We start from the raw sequence: 9,649 nt of genomic DNA on the forward strand, positions 1-9,649 counted from the left end.
TCATACACTGGCAACCTCTTTAACAACTAGAGACTAGATGTTGCAAATTTGGGAATCATTTGTCCATTATATATATAACCAAACAATATGCACAAAACATATGGAAAACTGATGTTTGCAAATGTCCAAGTATGAACTCACTAACATAGTTTAATAGTACCTTTGAAATTTCTTCCCTCTCACCTCCTTCACATCATGCATTAAGTACAAATAGTACTTACTATCCTGCTCGCAGAGGTGATTTAACAGTCCCATTCCCAAAAGATGATATTTCATGTGAATTTTAGCAAAAAGATTTACAAAGTGATATTTTACTACCTCTACACTTAATGTACATGGGGCACTTCTAAACATCTAGACAGAATAGATGTTTCAAGTAAGGACTCTTATCGTCCATATGTACATGACAGTTTTGAATAAACTTCACACATGTAACTACAGTTCTAATTTAATAATGCCTTAAAAATATGAGCATTCTAGCCCTTCACCGACCCGGTGGGCTACAATGATCCCATTTCCAGAAGATAGTCCTTCTAGGAATTTTAACACAAAATGTACAAAATGTGTTTACTAATTCTATTTTCATCGTACACTGGCAACCTCTTTAACATCTAGAAAGACTAGATGTAGATTAGGACTCATTTGTCCTTTACATATACTACCGACACAGCAAAGTAAAACAAAACCTATAGACACAAGGAACAACTCTTGCCTCATGGTAAGCACACTTGCATGGTGTTCCCCAGAACCAGTACACAATGCGTACTGTTCACCAGGGTGGCTATTGCCCCACACTCTGCCAAAAAAAAAAAAAAAAAAAAAAATTCATAAGAATTTTAGCAAAAAGAAATTTATAAAATGTGTTATATTTTACCACTTCCACTTTTAACATATATCAGGCACTTTAGAACATCTAGAAAGTCTGATATTTTTAAAAAAAAGTACTTAGATTTTCAAAGGCATATACAGCAATAAGAAATAAAATGCCCATACAAAACGATGCTTATAATAGGAAAATATCTTTTACATAAACCCTGTCTGGCACAGGACCTCCTTCTTCTCACGGTCAAAGTCTTCTCCATGTCCTCTAACCCACTTGCCATATGTGGTCAAGTGCCGCTCCTAGAGGTAGTCTAACAAATCCATTTTAAAATCCAAAAGACACTTCTGATTTTTAAAACAAGTGGCATTTACAAGACATTGTTTTCTAACTCTATCCTATGTCAGCAAGCTCTTTATATTTAGAAAGTCCAGATGTAACAAACATGTTATAAGGTTAGGGTGCAAGTTGAGTGCAGCTTTCTCATATTATATACAATCGACCAGTAAATCTTCCCAAAGGGTGGCGAGCGTTTCCAAATGGTCAAATGTGGTATGTTTCTCTCTTTGGTCGAAGGAACACCAACTGTCTGAGGGCCGCCTACCTGTTCCACCCTTCATGGTCAGGTCAGGGCTTGGCTCACCTTCCAGGACAGTTAAGGCCTTTCTTTTCTTGGTGGGACAGGGTGCAGGTATTGCATCCTTTACGAGAAACTCCTTGAACACAACAGTTTAGGATTATAGTTGTTTGAAAAAGAACTTTCAGAAAAAGCACAGGCATAAAGAAATTAACTGGGGACAGCCAGATTCAGTATGGCATGGTTAAAGATCTGATGGAGTTCATTACAACTATATCCTACAGTTCTTGAATATTCATTTCAGGCTTGTTTGCGGTGCTGGGAATTGAACCCAGGGCCTCATGCATGACAGGCAAGTGTTCTTCTTCTAAACTACAGCCCCAACTCTGTTTTGCTTTTTTCATTATTTTTTTCTTTGCATATCAGCTTGGAAAGTTTCATTGCCATAACTCCAGGTTAGTTCGCTGATTCTTTCCTCACTGTGTCCTGTATACTGATCTCATTTAATTTTGATGAAGTCCTATTTGTCTATATTTTTGTTGTTGTTGCTGAAGCTTTTTGTATTGTATCTAAAAATCCATTTTCTGATCAAAATTCAAGATCAAAAAGACTTACATCTGTTTTCTTCTAAGAGTTTTATAGTTTTAGCTCTTAAATTTAGATATATGATCCATTTGCAAAGAACTTTTGTATATGGTATAAGGTAGGAGTCCTCCTTTTTTATTTCATTTTATTTTTGCATAGGGCTATATAGTTCATGCAGTAGCATGTGTTGATTATTCTTTTTCTATTGAGTTGTACTGACACCCCTCTCAAAAATTCATTTGACTATAAAAATAAGGACTTATTTCTGATGTTGGAAATAAATAATAAACTATTTCTTATCCTTTCTTTTGAAACTCTTGGTTTTAGAGTAATAAATTCTAGATCCCTATTCTGAGAATCTTAAACCACATTCTCTGTATACAAATCTCTTATTATTGATTTTCACATTTGTCTTAGATTGATTCTTCCAGAAGAAGCCCATTAGGGCAGAATCTATGTCATTCACCAATAGATGAAGAAACATGGGTTGAAAGTGGAGAGAGGACACGTAGAAGGGAAGGCAGATGATAGAAGTGTTATTACTAAGTTATCTACCAGAGTAGACAACTGCAGTTCCAATATTATGAAAAAAATAAGAAAATCCAAACCAGAGTTCTGAGCTGTCATGTATAACTAAAAGAACCTATAAAAAAAAAAGAGGTGAGGGAACTGGAGTCCTTATATACAACTCCTGATTATCATGTTTGAGGCTTGTTCCTGAGAGAATTAATTCCCTGGTATTTCCAGCCTGCTACGTAAGGGATTAGAATGGCTCTCTGCAGTTCTAGAGGAAACCTTAGACACAGGAATGTAGAAGGAGCATCCTTAGAAGGAGGCTGAAGCTCACCGACAGGGTAAGCTCGGAGGAGTGTGGAATGGCATTGCCAAGGTGAGGCTCCTTTCCTCAGTGGGTGCTTAAAACCCAAATCCTCCCTAAGGGAGCTCAGGCTTACCCCAAGCATCACTTCCAGAGGCAGCCAGAAGAAATACAGAGAGAGAGAATAATGCCAAGTTATACTTTCAGTAATATGCCATCCTGAGCCGATGTGCTAGAGAAAATAAAACTCGATTCAAATGCAGTGCAGTAGGAAAGTGAAATGTTTTTATATTTGAGGTCACTGTTTTAGTTGGGAGTCTTGGGCTGAGAGTGACAAAAAATAAATTTGCTTAAGGAAAAGAGCACTATATTGGATCATTCAGCCTAACGATAGAAAGAGCAGAAGGAAGCTGGTCTTCTGGCACCTCTGGAACTGGGGCCTCAGATACACTTGAGATTCTCTCTCTGCATTGTGATTTTCTTAACATCTTTAGCTTCTCAGGGAAGGAATATGACTTTCTGTTACTTCTGGCTCAGTTCCTTGCAGCTACCCAATTAGAGATGAATACTTCCCTGGCAACTACAATCTAAAACAGTCTGAGTAACAAACCAATTTGGCCTTCTTTGATAACATACCCTGTGCTAGCCGTTTTTGTTTTTCCAGAAGGATATTGGTTGCTCTGACTTGGTTCATGGTCCCACTCCTGTAGTCAAAGGGTAAGGCTTTTTACCAGTAGAAGAAAAGAAACAAGTCCAGGCTGTTGGACGACTGGTGGGAAATTGTCGCTGATCCCTCTGGGCAATATTCAAGGCCTACATAAAAACAAAAGAACAATAACACCTTTTCTCCCATGAGTCTTTGTGCACTCCTGAAATATCCCAGGAGCCTCAGCTCACCATGGGACACTACTCCAACGGCATATCGTGAAAGCCTGCTTCTTGCAATTGTCATGCTCCTTTGAACAATAAAATCATGACTCTGATGTAGCCTCATTTTAAGACAGTTAATTCTTTAGTTAATATCATTGTGAAGAGATAATGAAAAACTTGAACTAGTGTCATCTATTTTTGTCTTAATTTTTAAACTCCTCAAATACTGTTTCATTAAAAGAGAAGTTACAAATGTTGATGCTGCCTAGTTACCAAGAGCAACTGAGTTATGTGTTAGAAATGGTGATTGACATCAAATATTAAATAATCAGCCCTTGAACAAAGATTAGAACAAGAAAGAGTTATAATACTTAAGAAACTCTGGAATGGTTCCTTCATTGTTTCCAAAATATTTTCAACACTCTTAAACTTTAGACATTCATCAGATTGACCCCACCTTTTTCTGGAAAGTTCAAATGTCTGTGTCACCTGCCCCCCCTCCCAAGAGTCATATGTTGAAATTCAATCTCTAATGTAGTTTTATTAAGGTGTGGGTCCTTTGGGATGTGATTAGTTCATCAGATAGAGCCCCCATGAGTCAGTGGCCTTGTAAAGTGGACCAAATGGGTCTTGTTTGCTGTTTCTCCATGAAGACACAGTGAAAAAGGAGATTCTGTGAAACAGGAAGTGAGCCCTCACAAGGCATGGAAACTGCTGGGGCTTTGATCTTAGACTTCTCAGTTTCCACAATGTTGAGAATTGAATTTCTGTTGTGTATAAGACACCTGGTTTATGACATTTTGTTAGAGGAGCCCAAATGGACTAAGACAGAGAGCTTAGGCCTTTTGCTCATGAGGGAAATGTCTCCTCAAGTAAGAAAAAATTAAGAACATTGAAACTACTTTCACTAGTAATGTGACAAACACAGCAAGTAGTTAGATGCTAATTCAGGCTATCACCTTTAATTAGAATTTGGGGAGGCTGAGTTCTGCTATCTTCAGTGTTTGGAAATGAGCACTCATGATCAAAGAGCTACCTTCTTTAAATAATTTAAATATATATCCATTTTAATTGAAATGAAATGAAATGAAAATGACTTCTAAAAAATCTTTTGATTTGGTGGCTGCGGCTTAAATGAATAGGTCCCTGTATAGGAAGAAACAACATCTGGCACAATCCCTCTTCAGGGATTAGGATGAACCATGAACTCTGCTGGAAACCTTCTGTGATCCCAAAACTTCCCTGGGAGGAGCAGGTGGTAGGCAGACCCCTCCAGAGCTGCCTGGTGGGTCAGCCTACAGGTCTTAACAGCTGGCAGAGGACAAATCAATCTGTTTTTGCTCTTCTGAAAAGGTCTAAGTGTTCTCTGTGACCCAAAGCAAGAGTGGTTGGGAATGCAGCAAAGCATTAGAGGAATCATTAGACAGATCCTCAACATTTGCTAAAAATGTCCCTTCTGAAGTGTTCAACCTATGCAGAGAACTGAATGTGGCCCATGTGAACCATCACTATCTACAAGCCTGACTTATAGGGTGGTAAAGAAGCTTGTAAGAAAAGTTTGGCAAACAATTAGTAGGCTTCAAGATTTCAGTTATCAGTCCAATTCTTAATAGTTTCCTCTCACTTTCTGCTTCATTATAGCATTTTCTCCCTCTTCTCAGTTATCTGGTACCTTTTTTCCTTCTAGTTCCCATGCTAGTAGAATACAGAAGCTGTCATCAGCAAACCTATGCACAAGTGCATTCAAAGAAAGCTAAAGAAAGAGAGGGAAAAAAGAATTGAAAGAGAGAAACTGAATATCACAGAGCAAATTTCATTAGTTATAGTTCTGATTCCCATGTAACTATAAACTTCCTCTAGGCTTCAGTAAAGAAAAAAAGCAATGGCTCTTTTCCTTCTTCTTTTTCTTTTAAAAGAATGTTTACAGCTCCTGCTTAAACTTACCAGTGCATATTTATTTTATTCATCTTATATTCCATCAGAGTGGAAAGGAGAGATTAAATATTACTGCCACTTGTTTTTGAGATGAATTCCATGAAACAATAAAAATACCCATAAACATTCATAAAAATCAATCTATGAAAATACCCTTCTTGCTGTTTATGAAAACCAAATGGTCTACTGCAGTCCACCTCCTCTGCACATGCTCAATTAGCTCCCATCACTAGAGTAGATTTGCTTCTTGTCCCTTTCATGATCTATGACTGCCCCAAATCTTGGTTTTACGAGGTCAAACTCCTCTACTTTGATTAACTTTTTACCAGCCATCATCATCTTGACTCTTGGAAGATTCTCTGAGAAGGGACTTAACAGTTGTTTCCTGGCTTCATACACTGTACATATGGATGAGTCACTGTGCCTTTCAATCACAGCTGCCAAATCCACGCAGCATTCTTCACTTCCTTCACTGGTCTTTATGCTATAGAAGGAGTATTTCATATTAAGGTATTGGAAGTCACATGAGTGACAGTTTCTTTCAAGGAAAATAAAAATAAATAGAAGTCATGCATGCTTTGGCAGCATATGTACAAAAATTGGAATAATTCAGAGAAGATTATCATGATCCCTGGGCAAGAATGATACACAAATCCAAGACATATTTCATATTTTTAAGGAATGGAACCACCAAATGATCCAACTATCCCATTCCTTGGTATTTATCCAGATGGTCTAAAATCAGTATACTACTGTGATACATGCATACAGATGTTTATAGCAGCACCATTCACAATAGCCAAGTTATGGAATCAGCTTATGTGTCTATCAATGCATGAATGAATAAAGAAAATGTGATATACATGCACAATGAAATTTTTACTATGTCATAAAGAAGAATGAAATCAAGTCATTTGTTGGTAAAAGGATGGAATTGTAGAAAATCATGCTAAGTGAAATAAGCCAGACTCAGAGAGTCAGGAGTTGAGTGTTTTTTCTCATATACAGGAGTTGGGGGAGAGGAAGAATGAATAAAAAGTTTTTAAAAAGGTGGGAAGCTTATGTAATTAGAAGGAAGGCCAATAGAGTAGAAGAAGTTGACCAAGAGGGACGGGGAGGGAAAGGAGAGGCATGGGGAAGTACTAGGGAATGAAATCAAGGTAGTGAAATTTTGCTATGTCCATGGATATACCACACTGAGTCATACATATATATGTATATATAAAATAAAATCATGCTCTTATTAAAATAACAAGAATGACAATAGAAGGGAATTAGTAGAGCAAGGTACTGGGGGATGAGATTGATCAACTTAAGTTTTGAGCATAAATGAGTATGTCATAACGAATCCCAATATTATGCCTTATTATAATACACCAATAAAAACATTAAATAAAAAACACAAATAGACGTCAAGACTCTCAAGTAGTGGTAGTGGAGGCAGTGTCTGGAGAATGTGGATGCGGACAGGCAGAGGCAGGAGACTTGACTCATTGAAGATGAGCATGGTGTTTTAAGGATGACCCTGGATATTTTGCCTGCCTCTCGCCTGTCCATCGCCTGCCTTACTCCTATCCATCACCCAGCGCTCGAGGTTCACCTCCCGATCACAGTCAGCAAACTGATTGCCAACCTCCAGTGGAGCACCAGCTGCCTGCTGCTGCCTGGAAGTTCACTGTTACAGTACTTGCAGGTTTTATTACATGTAGCTGCCGCCATTTTGAGACAACAGCCAGGCCCCATAGGACCCCTGGCCAGACTGACTGAGTCCCGTCTCCAGGATCCCTCAGCCTGACCGATCACTCCCTGCCTCTGGGGCCCTCACATCGACTGACTGCTCCCTGCCGCCAGGACCCCCAGAACAACTGACTGCGCCCTATCACCGGGATCCCAGACCGACTGATTGCACCCGGCCTCCAGGATCCCACAAACACACCAAACACACCCGACCTCCAGGACCCCTGCCAGACCAACTGCATCCCGTCTCCAGGACCTCCAGCTGACCACATCCACCCCTGAGCTGCAGCTCCCCATTTGCCAACACATTTCAAAGCCAGAGCAGTCATCTTGGATAATCCTGGAAGTCATAGCTCCGATCTTTGGGTGGGGTAAATCCCATCCTGTGACGCCTGCTGGAGGCTTGAAGCTCATTGTCAGGTACCTCTCATGCATCAGGCTACTGAACACTGGGAGGTTTCATTAGTATATGACTGTTATACAGTAGATTTTCTTTTTTCTCCTTTTTAAAAAAATTTAAGTTTTTATTTCTTTACTTTTCTTGCTTTCTGTTCCTTTTGTTTACCTGTTCCCTCAGAGTCTCTTTCTCCCTTTTTTGCATGCTAACATCCAATTTCTTTTGATTACACTCTCATCCTTTCTATTTTCTAGAACTTCTGTATATTCTTTTCTTATCCCGTTAACAGCCACATTCTACATCTCTCTGCATCCTCTTTGTCCTCCATTAGAAACTGCAGACCTTATTGCAAACCTGTTTGTTTTGCCAAAGATAATATTTGAACGCATTTTGTTTATTATGAAAATTTTGTTTATTATGACAATTTTGTTATTGTCCCCATAGGGGCTATTTGGTCTAGGATTGCATAGTATCTGATTTGGGCACTACTGATGTTGATCTCCCCTTAAAGAAAGGGTTTTGGAAACCTATAGGGCCACTATAAGCCTATAGGGGGAAATCTGCAATACCCCAGATCTGCACTGCTAGAGGGGAAGATACATGAACAACATGAAAAAACAAGGGAAGGTTTGAGCAGCAGAGTGGGAATTCAACTGGCTGTGGCCCAGAATCATGAGGCAGTATCACACTGCATAATATGATTAACCCAAGAAAAACATGGGATACTATCTACTGAATGTGTATAGGCTTTGCATCACTGCGAAGGAGAAAAATGTGAATTGAACCATCCTAACTCAAGAAACATCTATATCTTATATCTGGTCTGCTTTTGTTCCTGAAAGAGGAAAAAAATGCTTGGTTGAATCCATCTACCCATAATAAGGACTCAGGATTCAAAAGAGGAGATATTGAGAGACTTGGGACCAACTCAAAGCCGCCGGGTGAGTCTCTCCCCTTGGGGAGGCGTACTGGATGGGGCGGTAGTCCCAGAACGCAGGGAACTTTGTGAGGTAGAGTTGCCCGGCAAGACACCCGTCCCCCCGCTGGAGCAGTGAACTTGAACAACTGGGAGCTTTGTGAGGAGGCCACTCAGCACAGCGCTTTGTTTCGGTGCAACCCGCCGGGGCTCCAGCAGCTGCCCAAAGGAAGAGCTGCGCAGCGAGCTGTTTGGACTCAGAGCAACCTCCTGAACAACAGGGGCGGGGGCTGCCCTGAGGAGGAGGAAGAGCGCAGTGAGTTGCTTGGTCTCCAAGCGACCACACAGAACACCGGGTGGCTGCCTGGAGGAAGAGGCGTGCGGCAGGTTGCTGGGGCTCTGAGCATCTGTACGAGGCTGCAGGTGGCTGCTCACAGGAGGGGCCACATAGCCAGATGATTAGGTGCAAAGCAGGGTCCTGGGACCAAGGCGGCTTCTCGGTGGAAGAGCCGCACAGAGACAAGCTGAGGGGTGGAGTGAAGGTTCCAAGACTGTGGGCAACTTTTCTGAGGAGAAGCAGCCTAAGGAGAGTCATCTGCGAAGGGCAAGGCTCCCAGGCCCAGGAGGTAGGTCTGGGCCCCTGGAAACATTGCCTAGGAAGGCTGCCCTGCCCAGGTGGTAGTTGTGGATTGAGGGGAACCTCTAGGAGGGAAACTGACCAGCAAGACCTCCCCACCGGGTGAGTCTTCCCCGCCAGGTGAGGTTTTCCCACAAGGACGGTAAAACCAGAGACACAGGCACAAACATGCCTTACCTCAGCCCATAGCCTAGTTCCCCTTTGGTTGACCATTGGTCAACAAGTGGAGGCACCTCTGCCCACTAGCAGGGAATATACCCCACCTGAAGGCCACCACCCCTAGAGAGGCAGCCTCCTTGTGGAGCACCGCATTATCAACTTCCTCCAAGACTTCAGGCTACTGAAGGATAAGAGGGGA

At 41.0% G+C, this 9,649-nt stretch overlaps 1 non-coding gene across 1 annotated transcript; it reads left to right on the plus strand.

The window, feature by feature from the left end:
- The first annotated feature begins 6,177 nt into the window (after positions 1-6,177).
- Positions 6,178-6,280, plus strand: LOC124987811 (U6 spliceosomal RNA). Its single transcript, XR_007109319.1, has one exon. It is a non-coding gene; the product is annotated as a U6 spliceosomal RNA (small nuclear RNA).
- Positions 6,281-9,649: the final 3,369 nt, after the last annotated feature.

This window comes from Sciurus carolinensis, chromosome 6 (assembly GCF_902686445.1).
Source record: "Sciurus carolinensis chromosome 6, mSciCar1.2, whole genome shotgun sequence".
NCBI classification, from domain to species: Eukaryota; Metazoa; Chordata; class Mammalia; order Rodentia; family Sciuridae; genus Sciurus; species Sciurus carolinensis.